Source organism: Crassostrea angulata, unplaced genomic scaffold, assembly GCF_025612915.1.
Source record: "Crassostrea angulata isolate pt1a10 unplaced genomic scaffold, ASM2561291v2 HiC_scaffold_167, whole genome shotgun sequence".
NCBI classification, from domain to species: Eukaryota; Metazoa; Mollusca; class Bivalvia; order Ostreida; family Ostreidae; genus Magallana; species Magallana angulata.
In genome coordinates this window covers 725,253-746,000 of record NW_026441720.1, presented here as the reverse complement: position 1 = coordinate 746,000, position 20,748 = coordinate 725,253, and the positions used below count along the sequence as shown (strand labels likewise).

Below are 20,748 nucleotides of genomic sequence, written 5' to 3'. Positions count from 1 at the left end.
GGTTTGAAACAAAATTGAAGACAGCTTCATTTCCTTTAGAGATGAGCCCTGATGATGAGTTACTGTTGTGCTACTAATAACCCTAGTGTAAACCTGGATGGGAAGTCCTTCATTTGATTATATTAAATGTTCGAGTTATTAAAATAATCCTTAAAATCTTAAATATTAGAGCTGCTGAACGAATGAAATGTGGAGAGGAACCAAACAGAAGTCTAAAACAGGGCGCGATGGCAAAATATCATAAAAACTATATTTTTAACATGCAAAAAAAAAATCAAGTAAACAAGGACGTTATTCTGCTATTTTGATGCTAATATTTAATATCACAGCTCTGCTATGTAAAGGACTCAAACTGCACTTAACCTACATGATATAAAACTGTACCCCTTGTATATTCATAGTATATGTTTAACAAAATTTAAATTTGTTCCTTAAACTGTAATGGATATTCATAACAGTATCAGATATTTCGGATCACCCTGTATGACTAAATTTATGTCGTTTATATGACTTAGTTTATGTATTTTAACGTCGTATTATCGTATAATATACAATATATCATACTGTATGTTCAACAAATTATCTCGTTCGTACGACATATTTTCTAGTTAGAACGATTTAATATTTCATACGTATGACTAATTATCTCGTACGTACGACTTGGTGTCTTGTATCTACGACTTAATAGAATTTTACGCTTTTGATGAGTGACACTTTCTATTTCAAGATTTAAAAATGTTTTATCATATGACAAAATCATGCACTACATTCATTGATGAAATTTTGAGGTCAGTTTTTCGTATTATACGTCAATCGAAAGAAAATGTATTAAATCAATTTCTTAATTCATAGAGGAAGTGCATGAAACAGTTTTGTAAAAACATTAACGCGTCAAGCAGGAAGTACTGGTCATTGCGTTCACATGATTACACAACAAATAGTGTCTAATGTTATCGATATATCCTGAAAATGAATGAAAGGTACACACTTTTAATCCAACGTTTAGATATAATTCTATAGTCTAACCTAGTTTTAACAAACGTGCTTTTTATTAGAAGAATGAAAAAAACTAAAGATGAGCTCTGGGATTTAAATACATTGAATGCATCACTTACCTTCTGTAATTGAAACAATACAAATAAGCCAAAACAAACGATATTTGTTGCTTCTAATGATGTTAAAATTAATCATGATTTGAGTTGCCAGGAGCCTTTTAATAAGTAAGCTAAGCAAATATCTCTTTTGACCACGTTTTATCAGTCAACCACTAGAGAAACAAACAGGAAGTTTTTTTTTTATTAGATCATACATACACGTATATATTTGTCTTCTTTACTTTATTACGACTTTTGAACGATTTAATGGTCTTTTTATATCAACATTTTTAAAATAATTACAAGTGAAAAAATAATGTCAGACGACATATAAATTTAATAACGCCATTAAAGAGGGTCGCTCTTCTCTTTTTGTGTAATCATTTTATGTCACCTCTTATCCAAAAATGTTGCATTGTTTCATGATTCTATTTGTATATTTATATTTTACAGTTCCAAATGAACCATATTGAATAAAATTGTTAAAAGAAAGTTATGAATTTACAGAGTTTAGTAAGGAACTATATTTTATGGCGGAAGGTTCTCAATAAGAAAATGAACAATTTTCATGCCTCCAAAATTTTAGAGTACTATATTTTTAGCCTCCTAATTTTTGGCGCAAACTAAACTTCCAGATACTTTGTGTATAACGACATTGTGTAAAACATTTTAAAACAATATTTTGATATTTCTATTGATATATTTTGCATTTTTAGCTTATATTTTCTAGAGGTCAAGAAAAAATAACTAATTTTTGCCTAAAATGATATTACTTCACGTCATATTTTTTGAAATGTGACCCCTACTTTTTTTACTTTTATATGAGACATTAAATGTTTGTCTGTTTGTATGCAAAAGTCTGGGAAAATAGCATTATTATTATTTTTTTGAATTGAGATATAACTTGATTACTCCAAAAATTTGTAATGATATTTACATTTGATGTTGTATTTATTATGTACTTGCATTTGACGCCATCAGTAAAGCAAGTTTTTATTAAACTTTGATTTGGATATTACTTTTATACTCACTACATGTGTTCAAAAATGGCATGTGGCATAGGTAACAAAGAAAATAAATAGCCATCTTTTTGTCTTTTTGATTGACATTACTAGGTTTTCAGGTGCCAACCTCTTTTAGCCTACGTTTTTCTAATCAAATGAATCCCAGTACTCTCGGCTATTTCTTAAGAAAAAGTATTTTAATTGTAATATTATTTAATTTAGAAAATGAATTATTGAGTATTCTTTTTAAATATTCATTTATCTGTAGTGACACTTACAGCAGCTGGTGTGGACTTACCCTGCTGTAACAAACTCATTTTTAATAATTTGTGATGAAAAAAAATTAAACTGAAATAAAAATATTTCCAGATATTGTTCTTTGCCAGCACGTTTATACAAATAAAACTTCAGGTTAAACAAAAAAAGAGAAGTAAATAAGAAAGGCATTTTTTCATTAAAGGAAAGTTAGATTATATTTGAAAATGCTATTTGTAAAATAATATTTTCGTTGCAGAAAGAAACATGTGAAAGGTAGCAAAGCCTTTAAAATATATAAAATATCTTAATTATGCTTCCTTTTATTTACTTTTAAACATGTTTTCACAGTAGTTAAACAAGGAGCACGCGATATCGTCAATTTTAAGATCATTTGAGGAGATTTGAATTCCAAGTTAGGTCAATTCATTAAAGAATTTGTGTTGAATTCTGTATTATGCATCTCACCTTATAAAATAAAGACTTCTTAAAAAAAAAAAGAAATTGACAAACACATGATTACTCGACTATTTAGCATACCATGTAAATGAAAAATATATAAAAATCTCACAATGAACATCAACAGTCATGGTTTGACTGTGTGTTTTCTCATATCCATTACTTTAGTTGTTCTCTGCCGCACATCTGTAGGTCCAAGAACTGTTCCTCTGTACGTTAGGCAACTGTACAGTGGAACCATTCAGGATAAAACCTGAGTTTTCCTCGGTCTAGTAGAATGTGAGAGAGCTAGGAACACCTGCCCAAGCGCTGGACTGACATACAGGTAATTGACAAATGCCCCAATTATTTGTTTTTAGTAAGATTAGTTAAAATTTGTTTATTGAACTTACAAGGTTGATTATTTATTGGGCTGTTTCAAATGTCTGTAACCAAAAGCAAGAAGAATTTTTTTTCAAATCTTGCATATTTTGACCACTTGATAATCATGAATTTGAATTTGAATTTAAAAACTCCTAAAAACTAGTAGTTTCGAAGTGTTTTAGACTACTAGATGCACAGAGAACTCGGAAGGACTAATGACCAACACAATGTTTGACTATCGCAGTCTTCTGCACGGTATATATTTTAAGAATACTTGTTATAATTACCTATAAAACGTGTACCCTAAATTTCTCCCCTTTCTGAAGTGGAGAAAATCGATACCTAATACTTTTTGTTGACATCCCCGCGTCAGAATATTTGGAGAGGGTTATATCTTAAAGAATAACTTCCAGCCTTGAGGTATGCCTGTCCATTTATCACGAAAAATAAGCAACTTTATCTACCTTTGTCACTCGACAAATGTAAAACCTTCAATATTTTATGATAAAGAAAGATACTTCCTTGTTTTTGTTGAAAACCTATAGAAGAGTGACAATATCATCAAACATTTGATTTTAATGTACCAACCTACTTCAATTTGGGTTTTTTTTTTTGGGGGGGGGGGTATATTGTCCGATAATAATTCTCACTCGGTCGTAGAAATTACTACAGTCAAAATTTAAAATAATTAAAGGTCAAAGATCAATGACTGAAATACGACCCAAAATGTACAATCTGAAAATAACTGTAAAATTCGCGAATTAATTATCAATTTTAAACATTTTAATACTATTTTTGTTTTTGTTAGTTATATATAATGATATGAAACAAAAACATTTACAATAATGTTTGCCTGTCTGTCTGTTAAGTGTTTTTCTCAAAATAATTATACTTTTGATGGTTGAAATGTAATTTTATCGCACGTCTGTTAATTACACTCTTTATATATAACAAAAACTAAGTTTTTTCCACTGAGACAGACACGATTCATAAGAAAAAACTTGTGCAATTCAGATTTCCTTCCTCATATTTGTTTATCCTACTTTAGAACAACTATGATTAGCTTCGTGCAGTATCTATAACAACAGATTAATACTAGCAGAAATAAAAGTATATTGAATGTTGAAGAACTCCATAATAATCGAACAAATTAAACAATGCATCAAGCTCATTGTTAGATTGTTATTTTATCATTTTTACTGATAAAATGAAGTCAGCGAACCAAGAGTACAGTATTGTTAGCTATTCTACTTCGTGTGTGGTACGAAATATCAAACACCCCGATTTCAGGAATTATGTTTTTTTTTTATAAATGTTATACAACTATTTCGTAAAAGAATCATGATAACAAGTAAATAAAATCTATTTTTAAAAAAAATTCTGAGAATATCTTGACAGATACTCTTAAATACGAAATGTTAATTTCTTCACTTTAATTATCTTATCAAACTGATTTGATTGTGTGATTAAGAAAAATACGCCCTATTGCCAAGTATGTAACTTTACAAAATTTTGAAGAAAAAAACAATTCATGAGTTTGTAATCACTTCAATATGTATATTGTTAAAACATATATAAATCATTTGTGTACATGTAGTTGACCCTTTATCTGTAAATACGATCATTTTTACTATCATAATTAAACATTGTTTAGCTTATAAGGCATGTTACACTATCACATGTGTTATTGTTTATAGATATCAGACTTTAGGCTGATCAATGTATGTTTTTGTGATGAAGTTGAATTCAGTTTATTTCAGTTTTGCATTTTGTTTGTGCAAATAGTAGTAATTTTGTAAAGTTGTGTTCCATATTTGTCAATCGAGAGTGTTCGGTATTAGGGCTATTTTTAGTATATTTACATTCACTTTCTTTCCTCTTATTAAATTGCATTGATAGATTTGAGTAATATTTACGCATAACACAGAAGACCCAATCACCAAATCTGGTGCGTATGAATACATTCAGTCTTCCTTCAGAACATGACTGACTCTCCTCCCGACTTCAAACCGGATCACGACCTGATATTATACTTGGGCTGATTAATATTTCATGGATTCAAATATTTTTAAAGATTTAAATGAATTCAATTGATTAATTTCCTAGTATATACCAAGATATATTCATCAAATTACAGAATGAAAATAAAATGTTATTAGAAGTTAAAACGCTTTGCACTATTTTTGTCAGCCTAATTTGGCTGTTGCAATGGTTCTTCCGTTAAGTGCGCATTACTCGTTGAATAAGGCCGAGATTTTTTAAAATAAATCATATTTGCGGAAAGAGAACAAATGTTTAAAAACGTAAATATAAGCATTGAATCATTATTTTTTGAAACATATTGTCTCATAATTGCAACGGTGTGTGCAAACAAATTTTCATAACGCGCTATATTGAATGTGTTAAAAACTAATTCACTGTTGTTTCATTGTCAGTGTTGTTTGATTAACTTTTTAAGGTTATATTTTCTTTCTTAGTGAGAGAGTGAGGGTGTGTGATTGTGAGTGTGAGTATGTTCATATTCTATTATTTTAATTTGTTTTGTCGATAAATAAATTCATTTTGTTTTGTTTATTTTACTGTTTGTCGTTTTCGCTATCACCCCCACAAAATCCAAAAAGAACTTCATTGCAGTTTTATTTACAAGATAAATATCAAAAAATTAAACTTGCATCAGACTTGTAGACAACGGTTACTATTATACAAGTAATAACTTTCCATAAAGCTTGCCTGGCTATTAAATGGAAGCCTGCATGAATCGATGACGCTATCTTTTAAAAAATGAATTTTAATTTTCGCTGCTGATCATAAATTTATAAACGGAACGTTTATTATTTTAGAAGAAATTTCAGTCATTTCCTTTGATCTGGTGCATGTATATCAATTGAAAGTAAATAATTTCATTTTATTTTAGGAATGCACATGCGTGTATCATTCAAGTAATTAAGCATGTGAGCTTGAAAGCGGAAGATAAAACAATCAAATTTTAAATTGTTTTTGTTATATTAAGAAATATTAAGGAAATAGGAAAGGATAGTCAAGTGCGTATTATCTTCTTGACAAGCAATAAAAAACAGGGAGGAATTCTCAAAATCAAGAAGAAAAATCCTAATCCGTGGTGAGGGGGAAGGGGTTGAAGGGGGCGGGTAGTTTTTATTGTAACTTCAATTCAATTCAATTAAAATCCCTTTCATATATTACATGCTCCGACAAAAGTGGAGGGTAGGGGGCATTCATGACATTTCTATTTTTTTAATAAGTCAATTTAAGAAAAGTGTCTGCTGTAAAAAAAAAAGTTGGAGAGGTAGCACACCTACCCCCGATGTTGCGTGCCAGCTGTGATGTGTATATACGGTGTGTTCTGGAGTATTTTTATGATCCCCATTTGAACTTGTCAACTAATCGGCACGCACAATTTATGAATGAGACACATTATGGCGCGAAGCCCTGCTTTACCATTCACGCAGCACTAAATGGGCTCCAATGGTTTGAATGAACTCTTCCACTGGCAGAGATCTATTTGAAGGGGATCAACTGATTTTTTGACATTTGTTTTGTAACAACTACATATATCAGACTTTGGATCGAATGTTTCAGAAGAAATTATCGAATTAACATATATAAACACTTGAGCTGTAATTGTTTAATATGCATTTAGTACGACACGTCAGTAACACCCTTTTCAAGATGAATGAACCCGCCCAATTGATCGAAAATCGGGTCACACCCCGCTTCGGCGAATTTGTTCCCCCAGTAAATATTCAACCTACATGAATACGTATTTGTTTGAATTCAAAATGATGATTCGTTGTTAGTGATGATAATCCAACATCAATTATTACATGCATTGTACATGTACCGTAATAGGCAATGTGTAACAACTTGTTCCGTTGACACCCCAGCCTCGCACCCTTCAAATATGACAGTCTATTTTTAAATCAGGATTACACCATGCACACATATGCATGGTGAACAGCCCTTTAACTTGATAAATCTTGCTCACTGTTGCTTATTACATCCTATATAGCATTTTCATCAATTGCAAATGTAAATGTTGAAACATTAAACATGCATTGGTTTATCTCTTTATGAAAAATCTTGATATTCCTTGCTCCCATTGCCTGCACTGTTTCGGAGAATGCAACTTTCAAACCTTTGATACGCCTGACGTCATGACGTCAGGTAATAAAACAAAACTCGTATTTTAAGATTTTGTTAATAGACTCTACCGAACAAAATTGGTTGACAACAAAATAAAGAAAATCGTTTTTTAAAAAGCTCAAATCTTTAGTTTTTCCCATTTAAAAATATTTGACGTGAGAAAACTCTACAACCGGACGAAATCGTTTGAAGAGGGTGATATCATTAAGAAAATATAACTTTCATCCGTGACGTATGCCGGTCCATTAAACTCGAAAAATAAGCGACATTTTCTATCTTTGTTGCTCCACTACTATACAACAAAGGGCTTTTCCGAGGCTACTAAAATTTAGTTTTTTCACTAGGTCTAATTTTCTTTATATAATGATTTGAAATATCATCAGTTTTTTAAAGAAAAATAGTAACGTTTCAATACTTTAACTTTGTGTCATTTGAATCTATTGATATTGGCTTTGATGGAAAATAATGTAAAGAATTTTTTTTTAAATGTGGTCAAACTAGTAACAGAGGAACATTTCACCTTAAATTATAGTATATTTCATTTGAGATTTTCATGTTTTCTGTATCCTGTTTACATCTAGAACTTTTCTTTCAAATATTTTGCATTGGAGAAAGGAATTACGGAGAGCAGTAGAAATATAAATATTGGAATAAGATTAGAAATTTTAAAATTTGTTGGTTTGAAACCCAAGGAACGTTTTAGGAGTAAAACAATTGCATGTAACTGGCTACCTTGGATTATTCTACCTTTGGACTATATTTTGTTTTAGGGTGAATAAAACTTCGGACTAGTGAGCCTTTAGATTACTTAAACGTCGAACAATTGGAATGTTATCATTTCCGAGGGACTATGGCATTTTCTTACATTTAATTATTAATAAATTAGGGTGCGAAACTGCTTAGATTATACAGAAAGGTTAACAAACTAAAAGGACCACATGACGCCTGAAAAATACATTTGAACCACTAATTTGATTTGCTAGCCTCTTTTTAATATGGAATAAATTTTGATTTAGGTATGACATTTAAAAAGCCACAAGGTTATGTATTAATTTGAAATGATTTGTAGCGCTCTAAAGGTTCTTATGTACAATTTATAATTATTTTTTTTTTTGCAGATAAGATATGTGTTTAAAATGTTATATAGTTATTATCGGAATGACACTGATTATATTTGATATAGAAAGAAAAATAATAGAATATCACTAAATATGTTGCTATTAGTATAATTTTGTAGAAGTTTTAATGCAAGTGTTTAATGAGGGTCAAGGGCCGATGATACCGTTTTGTCTATTTTGCATATCAAGCTTTAATGTCAGAATATATATTTGCGCAAACTCCAAATACTTTAGTCCTATAGTAAGATATACGGGATTCCTTTTAGCTCTGTCGAGTCGGTTAATTTTTATCATGATCGGTAGATTGCTGAATGTGTATACAAAATAACTTGAGTTAAACTAACAGAGGAACTATTTATCCCCGTTACATTCATATATATCTATATATCTATATATCTATATATATATATATATATATATATATATATATATATATATATATATATATATATATATACAGTCAATGACGAGGTATGTTAAAACCTGGTTTGGTCGGGGGGGGTCACGATTTTTACAATTTTGAATCTTCACTTTATATAAAAGCTTTAGAGTAAATATTAGCATTTCTGGTGCAGAGGTTCTTGAGGAGAAGATTTTTAAAAACAAACACCCTATACTCACTGTTTTACAATTATCTGCCTTTTTATAATGGTTAAGCCCTTCGTTTTGACAATTTAGGATGCCCTTCCCATTAGAATGTTGGGTACAAAATTTGGTTAAAATTGGCCAAGTGGTTTTTGAGAAGTCAAAAATGTGAAAAGTTTACAGACGGACAGACAGACGGAGGGACAGACGGACGGACAGTGGTTGATCAGAAAAGCTCACTTGAACCTTCGGTTCAGGTAAGCTAAAATGTTAACACATTTAACCAATAATTCAAGTAAAAATGTGACGTATGACTTATTTCTGTGCCTATATTATTTCATTAAATTGAATAAGGAAGTAAGTATGGATTTACTTTAGTAGTGAGAAATATTGACTCTGTTAATAAAAAAAAAATTATTTCACTGTTTAAAATTACCATGGTTTAGGTTATTCATTAATAATTTAATTTTGGTTGTAACGCGGCATTTGATAGGATAGAAAAATATAGTTAAATTTGTATAACCTGGTTTGCACGTCACAAGACAGGTCACAATGCACCAACGTCAAAAACGTACTCATCCACTTGACGTTATGCTTGGAATTTGAACAGATTTATATCATTTTTAAAAGTTAAACGGGCTCAATTTGCACAACAATTTACAAAAAATTAAATTATAATGAATGAACTCAATCTCTACCAAAGTTATACTCATATAACCTGGGTTGGAGCAATTAACGCTTATTTAAATTCCGCTTCGCAGATTATAAAGCGTAAATTGGCCCAACCCAGGTTATACGAGTATAACCTGGGTAGCCATTGAGTTCATTTCTTAATTGAAATAGAAAGCTTCCTTAAAAAACAAATTTAAAGCACACATGCACCTACTGAAACTAACAAGAAAGTTCTTCTTAATAGTTTTAAATAAGATATTGAATACACCACCCTCTTTATCTACTTAACTTTTAAATGACACGTTCATTGTATAATAAAGGCCCCTTTATCAAACTGTTGTCAAATAAAAAATGCGAACAAATTAAGGATGTATTTCAATTTCATTTAATAAAACTGTTGATTTAAAGATAACGCTGACAAATGACTGAAAGTTGTAAAACAGAAAGAAATCTATTGTAAAAAGATATCCGCGCAGCTGTTTGACACTTTAACAATACTTATTTTCAAGTAAATAAAACATATAAAACTTGACATGTTCCGTTCAATGGTAAACTTCACCTTCCTTGTTTGAATAAGAAACAATTACCGGAAAATACGAGTACACAGCGTATAAGGAACTGAAGAATGGATTCATTCCGATTACTTCTTATACGGAGAGTAGAAATATGGCTATAACTTGGGCCCAACAGTCACAACGGAAACAAGCCGCTAAATATTAAAGAGTATAAGCATTGTCTAATCAAAACACATAAAATACAATTTCGCGTGTAATTTGAAATAGATATCTGGACAACAAAAAATGGTCAAGGATAAAAACTAATTCTGCAAAACAGCAAATATCATAGCAGTTTTAAGTTCTAGCAGTCATGTTCATTTATTTGTTGTTATATCATGCAAGTGAAATCTAAATTTAAAAAAAGTTTAAAATGTAGAGAGTACACTCATGTGTGTCGTGAAATTAATACAAAATCCAGAGAGAAGACGACAAATCCTTGTACAGTGTTTGAAAAGAAGGTTCTGATCAACTCCACTTGTTTGTACGTACATGGCATAGATACATGTAATGGTTTACTTCATAAATGATGTGTTTACATAAACTTCAGTATTCTGGATCACGAAATTGTCATCCTTTGAACCTACAAAAAGATAAATTGATATTGTGATAAGAACTAAATATTTGATGGATGCAAAAATACAAACGCCTTAAAGGAATCACGGAAACTAATAGGATTAATTAAATCTTCAACACAAAACTGTTATCCACCTTAACTATCTCTAAATCTAACTTCATATGTTTTCTAAGATAGATCATCCTGCTAATGATAAAATTATTTTTTTTTCAGCGCGATGACATTTGATTTCAAAACTGATATAATATATTTGGTTAGATGTTGTTAGATAAGATGGACCCAAGCAAATAAGATAAACTAACTTCAATTAAGTCAGATATACCATTTCAAACTACTGGAATGTAAACTTTGAGCACTTCGAAACATTTTTAAAAAGTGTTTTTTTAGTCTTTAAAGCACGTATTCACAGTTGTTGTGCTGCTGTTATTTTTTTATTACAATTACTGTTTCTCCAATATGTTACTGTTCGATATCTTCGATTTTCTTAGATTAATTGATATTAAATCACTTTACTGTTAAACACCGTAGCATTACAGCTACGAAATTATTGACTGGAACTATTTTTATGTGTCTTCTTACCGTTTTTCTTCAATTAACATGACATTACACTTATTAGACAGCTTTTTAATTTTAATAGTGAACCTTTACAAGTCAGAAATTGAAATAGATATTTTAATAGTTCGGAAATATATAGTAGTACATATACCTTTAGTTTTCAATGGTATCCTCTGTTTAGTGAAATTTGCTTCATTATATTGTTTTTAACATCACCTTTTTGCAATTTTTCATATAATTTTCTACAAACAAATTCTTAATTATCAAATGCTTTTAATGAAATTTGTGAGGATTGAGAGAAAGAAAGTTATTCAGAAAGAAATAGATAGATAGATAGATAGATAGATAGATAGATAGATAGATAGATAGATAGATACTTATCATATCCATTATTATCTGCAATAGAAATAAATATTTATTTATAATTTGTGCAGATTTTTACAAAAAGCTCAAGCAGACTTGAAAATTTACTTAGGATGAGCAGAAATTTTAAATTTGAAAAACTATCGACGTTAACTATTGCTTTAAAAAAATGTTTGCATTCTTTATCTATAATCTATCTTTTTAGGGAAAACCCTTTGATATAAACAAATAAACTGTAAAAGATAAAAAAAAAAAAGAGTAAGATATATTATTCAAATTATTAAACAACTGTAAATTAAGATCAGTTTGCACTACCTTTCTTTAGAATATCTTCGTATTGGTTTGCGTTTGAATTTGATGTTAAATTGTCATACATGTTCCTGCAATATACATCCAAAATTAAATATTGATTATTAAATCAAAGACAATTGTAAAATAAACCTCATATTTACTTTATTGGTTATAGTCCGGAAACTCGGCTTATAACGTACCTAACACGTTTTGTCTTTTCATTGCTAATGAGCAGTTTTTAACGATCGTTCTGCGTCATGCATACTGTAAATTCCTAAATAAACGCGAGGAATTAATATCCACGTAGAATCGTGAGAGGGGCATCTCGCGGGTTTAATAATCTCGCTGTCATTTTTCTGACGGATGTAAACTGAAGAATTTAAGATAAAAATCTTGTGTTTGCGGTTTCATATTCTTGCGTTTTGATGCAAAACGGTTGAATCACGGAACTAAGTACTCGCGAAAAATAAGGAATCTACAGTATAATTCACCATACAATATGATAACAATAAGCATTAGGCTTAACACAGTTCATTTTGCGTTTTGGTATGTAAATAAACTAAATCTTAAATGAAGGAACACTCGTAAAGACGATGAAGCATGATTTGATACACAAACATTTGTTTTGCAGTGGTCCTATTAGTCAACATTGCATATGAAAAGGAGAGCATATATCGAAATCCCTGCACATTTTCCTTAAAAACAACGGTAGAGGATGGTTTGATTCTGTACGATTTATAAAAATTTGAAAGGATTTATGAGTGTCCGTTTAAATGCAGAAATCTTCTCCGATCCAATTTCATACAAAAGAATGACACTAATCAAGCACGTTCAACTGAGTGAATTTATGATTTCAGAATCTCAACAATAGGGTTTTGTTTATGTCGCTAGAAATTGGTGTTTGGATCTGTAAAATTCAATTTTCATGGATGTTTTACGCAGTTTGCGCGTAAAAGCTGATAAATTCCCAAGAAAATGGACAACCTATTGTGTTTTTGTGTATTAATGTTGATGATCCCAATTATCTGCACTAATCCAGTAGATATCTAATAGGTATAAACTTATTGGACGGCTACAGCTAACTTATTAGAAGGTTGAACGGCAACAATTTTTTTATATAATCGGTTTAACAAAAGATGCATATGACGTCACAAAAACTTCTTGGTTTGTTCTCAAAAGATACAAATTAACAAACTGAGGTCATTTTTACAACAAGAAAACATAATACATTCTACTGCTTGCAAATGATTATTTGTTTACACTTTTATGAATAGTTAAAAATTGTTTTTAACGATCAAACAAGGGTCTTTAAACAGCCAAATTTAACATAAGCTTTGAACTTCTGTTACTATTGTCAATAATGCAATGTTGCACACCATTTTAAAGATGAGATATGTTCGTTTTTCTTAGGCAAAGTTTTGCAAATTTGTTATGTAAATTTTTAAATAATCATTTATTTAATTAAAAGAATAAATACCGGTATGTGGAACTGAGGAACTAAGGTGGACTTAATAAAAAAGCTACAATTCTTCGAAACAATTGCCAATGTATACGAATCATGCACGGATACTTCTGTCTTTCTCTACCTTTATATTGAGCATGTGTTTCGGTCTTACACGTCGATTGCGTCTGAATTGCGACTCCGTCGGCGACATCCATCATAGAGATAAGCGATAGTAAATTAATGAAAGTAACAACGTGCCGTCGTTTTTAAGGGTTTTATTCTCTACAAAATAAACGCTCCGTTTTCCTAAGTCCATGTTGTCACTGCACAATATACTACAATGTATGATTATTACATGTGCAATGATATAACATCGTGATACAGGGAAAAGGAAACGTTCTACAATGATTGAAAATTTGTGTGTGCTTGTTTTTTAGCTGATTTGTTCGTCTTCCGGTAGATATTACTAAAACCTCGGTCATAACTGGTCGTATGTGCTTCTACGGATGGTCTGCGGGCGGATTTGAAAAAAAAAATTGCAAGACACGCAAGTGCATCTTAAGGTTTTGGAAGGGTGTTGCTTCCAAGCACGCACGTTGGCTGTTGGACATGCACAACAATCACCACGATTTCTAGAAACGTATGCTGTCAACGAGTACTCGATTATTAATCAAACCGATCATCGATTAAAATTTTCTAAGTCGATTGCTCGTAATGAAATGAATAAAAAAAATAAAAACATTTTAATCATTTTTCTTTATGTGACAGTTTTTGGGCTACGAATAAACAGTTTTCTAATCTTAGCATGTTTGATCCGTAAGTTCACTCTTTTCCATCGGGGTCACTGGTTAAACGGCTATTAATTAATCCCCATGGTTTACTTTCGAAGACATGTACTTGAGGAGAACAATTTATGTTTCTTCTAATCGGTTATTTTTTGGATAATTAGGATGTTTGTATGATGAAAATAAAATCATATCGATAATTATCTGAAGGCATTTGTTTTTATAATTATTTATCTCTAATTGTTGATTAGGCACGGACAATGACTTAACGTGGAACATTCATTTCATGTAAAATTGATTTCCTTAAGATGATATGGAGCTCAATTATATGCGAGCGTCGCAAGAAAAAAGGAAAAGCCAGGACATTTGCTAACGGATTTTTTGATAAAACACTTTTCAATTAAATTTAAATGAAATACATTTAGTACATATAATCATGAGTTTTAATATATATATATATATATATATATATATATATATATATATATATATATATATATATATATATATATATATATATATATATATATATCCCCAGGACGTAAAAAGCATCGGCAGATTGTATTAATTAACCATTTATCAAAATCAAATCAAGTATGTTCTCGCTGAAAAAAAAGGTGGAAGGCAAAGAAGAAAAACAAGATGTGAAGGAACTAGGTATTGAGGACGATTACAGAGAACAGGCAAAGGATTCCCGAGGCACTTCAACTTGTAAATGTGCTTAGATAAAATCGTGTGCATTTTTGGAGATAGGAGATGACAGCTGATTATTGAGCGTACGGTGGCGTAGCGTACTGTGAGGCAAAAAGGCAATTACCTACACATAATTTTGTAAAGCAAAATTTAAAATTTGTGTACAATTTTAAATTTAAAACAAAGTTGACATTAACTTTGATTAGTTAAAAAAATCATTAAACAAATCGAAAGCAGTAATTATCATACTTGCACAGGGTCGGTTCTTTAATTAGCATTAGAATTATTTGTTTACTAAAACATGCAGAGTATGGTTAATGATACGGTGTATATTTCAAAAACAAAACATATAAGTTTGGTTTGCTTTTATTTCGAAATGAATGTAGTGACTGAGAATAGGAAATAAAATATTTTAAATTTACATATTGTTAAATAAAACACTCATAACTAATTTGTTGAAACTTACAATATTTTACTCTCAAAAGTGGTATTTTTGCGTCCTTTTTAAAAAAAATTTTAGGGGGAGGCCCCCCTAAAGCCTATCCCTCATGACTATCATAATGATATTGAAATCAGAATTTGTAGACTTTGATTTTTATAATGAATGGAATGTAAATGGTGCAAATAGTGTAAACAATTAACATTTGTAAGCAAAGTAATTCACTGCAGATTTTTACTTTCAATTAAAAGTTTTGTCAAAGAGTTTTCAAAAAAGTTCAACAAATAATTAACACAGATGTAACAACATTCAAAGGTGTAACATTGACAAGGAAAAATTATCCCTTGACATCCTTCCAAAACCTTATGATGCACTTGCGTGTCTCACAATTTTCATTAAAAATCACTATAGACCACCTGTCGAAGCACATACGAACAGTTGTGACTGAGGTTTAAACAAAATTGTATGCGTCACCTACATCTCGGATATCAAACGACTGTTTCTTTTAAGCTGCACTCTCAGTTAATTTAACATGTTTTTAACGCTACGATTAGGCGCGGAAGCCACGACTGCAAAACTCGTAGCATATACCACTTATCTTTGCGTCCAATGTAGTGTTGCTTGAATGCAGTAAAGCATGAATAGTGCTCTCGACCTTGTGTAGAGAGTATTTAGTGATGCGCATAACATTAATGTGTCGGTAGTAGGAGAAAAAAAGAAAATAATGCAAATCAATCAATTTATTTTAGTTTTAAAAGTAGTAATGGTTACCAACATAAGTCAAAGCAATGCATTTACAAATTAAGCATTTTAGTTGAAAAGTTTATACAAATTAACATACCTTGCTGTATATTCTTGTTGTTCTAAAATTTAACAAAAAGATATCAAAAAATTGTTTAAATTAAGCATTATATATTGCCTATATCTGCATCTATTTAAAAATACCGAGAGAAGTATTAGAAAGAATTCATAATGAATTATGTGTTGCCTTTTGGAAAAAGTATGAATTTATGATCATGAATTTTAATAATGTTTTCTTTTTGTTTAGTTTTTTTAGCAAGGTGAAGTGACATTTGAATTATAGGTTAATTGAAAAAAAAAATGAACATTAAGAGCTTGTCTTTACCTTGTATGGTTGTGTAGTTAGATGCCTCTTTGTTTGTGTCAACTGTTTTATTTCTAAATCAAATTAATAACACAAATAGCGAATTCTAAACATATACCTATATTGCACAAGGTTTTATAACACTTTCACAATATATAACAGAGATTTATTCTAAATCTTAAAAACAAAAAAAAATAGAAAAGGAAGAAAAGGAAAAATAGGCAAGAATGTTCAGGCGTCCCGAAGCTAAAATACGGCTTGCAAACAGTATTGTGTGAATCAACCAAAAATATTCTTACAGACAGTTTTTCTTGAAATTTCTATAGCATTTTTGACAACGATGTTCATCATTTTATATGAATCATTTTGTGACGTATCCTACCTTGTTTAATTACTTCGACGCATTTGATTAATGACACTAAATCATAAATGTTGCTAAGAAAGATATTTGAATGTCATATATTCAATAATTTGAAGCTCTTGCTTTGGCTTTGAATAGATATTCATTTTTTTTAAATATTGTCAATACAGTTTGTCAATTCATGAAAATAAGGCACATTTTTACAAATCAAAACCCATTCACTTAAACTCGAAGTAAATTTGTATGTTTTCAAGTAAGAATCACATCGGTTATTATATTCTCAACCAATTTTCTGTAATATATGTAAAAATTGTACTATCTTTCACCGATTTTTTTAACGAATTTAATTCTCTTCTTTTAGTTGATTACATGTATAGCAGATAGAGCCTTTAAATTATTATTAACATACATTCATTTACTTTAAACAAAGCTTTAAAACTGCTGATTATTTTATACTAAATATTTGTATGAATACATTTCGTACCTCTAACATTGACGACAGCATCTATGTAATGGAAACAAGCCGTTTAATTACTATTTCAACATAATTTACTTTTAACGTTACGAGACATTCCCCGAGATATATCGAATGGAATGCCTATCGTAACGTCAAAGTTGATTATGACTTCATGTCATATGAATTACAGACAAGTGGCTTTCTTCACATCGCTGTAAAATCATTCGGGAAGCCTTAACATTCCCGCTTACAAATGAAACCAATGGCCTGACAGCACAAGGATTTAATTTTTATATGCCGATGAAAACGCAAAAAAATGTTAATCCAGATAGCAAAGAGAAAACTCTGAAAAAGTTTTAAATTTTATTTCATAAAAAAGTTTCTTTTTTCAGTAGTTTTTACTATAAATCAAGCAACATTTAGAATGATTATTTCAAAATAAAACAAATTACTGTTATTTGTAAATGTTTAAACACTCATTGTTATAAACACTAATTACACCTTACCTATCTTTTTTCTCAAATGCTAAAAAATGAAATAAATGAAAACAATAATTTCAGAAGCATTTCTACTGAAAATATCAATTTTTTTCTTTATACTTATTCAACATGATTTTACTTCCAGATGTTTATGACAGTAAAATATAACTATTTATGAAAGAAGTCCAATCATTAGTGATACTGTTGATTTATCAATAACGATAAATAGATAAGGATGTATCACACGCCCATTCTTCCCAAAACAAAATACAATTGAGATAATTAAACCCAAATCTAAAATCTTTTTTTATCAAAACGTTTAATGAGTCAAACAATGTGCAAAAAGCAGTTCAACATGTGATTTAATTAGTAAACAAAGTTAAAGCAGCTTTTTGGTATTTTTATACTATTGAATATCTTCGGGTACTGTATGAGGAATTCGTAAAATTTGAAATCTTTATTCAAGTTTTTTTTAATGTCTTTAATGTCCAGTTAAATCATACTTAGCATACTTAGCGACAATATAATCTTCTTTAAAAAGGTGTTTATTTAAACGTTTAAACATTTTTTCGATCATTCAAACAGCCTGATCATTTATATTCTTTTACAACGGATTCGCTTAGTGGTTTGTGTATTTCCGTAATCAGTATAAATGTTTTTAAATTTGTGATGTAGAAATATATAAAAATTATCTTTGACTTAGGGTGAGATAAAAAATTAAACTGTTGTCTGCTACATAAAATTGCTAATGAAAACCATGAGTTGCTAAATAATTACCTATGTTACAGATGCATGAGTAGCGTCTTTGAACAATAATCCCAAGAATCAGTACAATTATGGCCAAAACCAGCACCCCTCCAACACTTCCAGCAACTACTTCTGTCTGAGAGCTTGCTACCTCTACGAATAAATCTTTTCTAGTTACATAAAACGGTTTTATTGGAAGAAAAATATTTTGATACGATTTTTCAAATTTAGAGAAGTTAATTTTTCGGACAAGTTAAAGTAAATCCACCCTCCTGTGACGTCATACATTTTACATAAACCATGAATTCATTAAAAGTTATTATAGGTGCACATCAAAAACTCAAATCAGTGTTTACTTGGAGATATTTTATAAGCGTTTTTCATCCTTATATTCGACATAATTCAATAATGACAAAGGGAAATAACTCTTTTCCAATTTTCTCTAAGTGATATATCTAAATGCTATAATTTTTATAATGTAAACAATTTTTCTTTTCTTTTTTATTAATTTTAGTTTTCTGGCATAGTAAGCAATACAATTTAAATATATAAACAAGTATCCAACCACTTTCATTTAATTTTTAAACAAGAAAAAGTGTGATTTTCAGATGATAATTTCAGCCTTTGGTTTTTATTACCTTACATCTTAAATAGTATGGATACCTATATATTTTCTTTATTTTTTTTATGAAATTCAAGTCCAATAAGTTTAAACAAGTTACGTTTTTTAACTTTGAACCCATAATTTTATAGGTACGGAGTTACCTTAATATATTTGAAGAGACAAAATAACGCTAAAAATTTTATTGAGTCATTGTAAAATTTTAAATCTCACAAATATTACTTTCCAATCAGTTATCTCCAATATTTTTCCCCTTTACTCATATAAATTTTAAGTTATTTCGTAAGAGATGCTATTATTTTACAATTTATCTTCACACATGACGATTGACGTGACAAAAGTTCATCTTAACATATCTTCGCGTTTCAAACTGTTTGCTGATGACTTTAAACAGACTTTCACGCGCACAAACTCCGGGATAAAATAGCACTGACTTTCATGTTTCTTTCAGTTATTTCTGAACCATATTATTAAACAATTAATGTTGATGAGGGATGAATAAGGATTGACTACCCTTTAAATATAATATTGTTCTTTTCGGGTAGCTTATCGTTATGACCCCCAAAGTCATTAATAACTGTTTGATATTAACCACGCGCGTGACTTTTGAAGTGAATATTACTTTCTTTTTTTTAATTGGACTAGACTGGTATTGGGGAATTGGTTATTACGAATTCTGTCATCCAAAAAAATTTGCGTTTTGCATTGTGTTTGGCAATGACATTAGTCCGACTTTTAAAAAATGATTAAAGGTTTTTTTTGGCCTAATAACAACTCATTTGATATGTCTGTATCAGTTTGTTACTGAATCATATAAAAAAAAACAAAATTATTTTTCGATCAACCTGATGATATAGCTACTCTCAAGGTACAATACTCGCCTTGCTCTTCGGGCTATAAACAGCAATGAATAAGTTTTACATAATACACTTACGAGAGTACTCTGTGTATAAACAACAGGCCCATGGGGCACATCGCTCACCTGAGCAACAATATGCATGATAAAATCAGCTTAATGGAGTAATAAGAAAAATAAATGGACAATGTGGTATAATGCATGTAGATCCTGTGTAAATAAAAGTTCAACCCCCCCCCCCCCCCGGGAATTCTTGTATTTATGATCCTGTCCCAGATGATTTTATAGTCATCTCACATGTTGAGCATTGCAGTTCTCAAAAAGATCCTAAACAATTGTTTATAAACGGGATGTAAACCTACATCACACTCTAAGCCTTTGTGAGACCCAAGAATTGTCCAGGGGCTTAAGTCTAAACAATTTTCAAGAATTAGCAATATGTCAAATGCTTGCATATAAGTAAAACCATACATGATAACACTTCAGTTTTTGTGAATAATTAAAATGGTTTTTTTGTACAACTAGATCCCCAATGTGTTCCCACCCTACTCCGCAAAATTTTGATTTTAACGAATTTGAATCCAAACTATCTGAAGTTGCTTTCACCTAACTTACAGCTTTTTTAGGCAAATAGATTTTTAGAAAATTAAAAAATTTTCTTTATATATTCCTACGTAAATATTTGTCCCCTTCCCTGTTGTGACACCAT

At 30.2% G+C, this 20,748-nt stretch overlaps 1 pseudogene; it reads right to left on the bottom strand.

Annotated features, from left to right (window-relative positions):
• Positions 1-11,774: 11,774 nt before the first annotated feature.
• The window catches only part of LOC128169661 (hemicentin-2-like), a 143,719-nt pseudogene continuing 134,745 nt past the window's right edge, over positions 11,775-20,748 (bottom strand).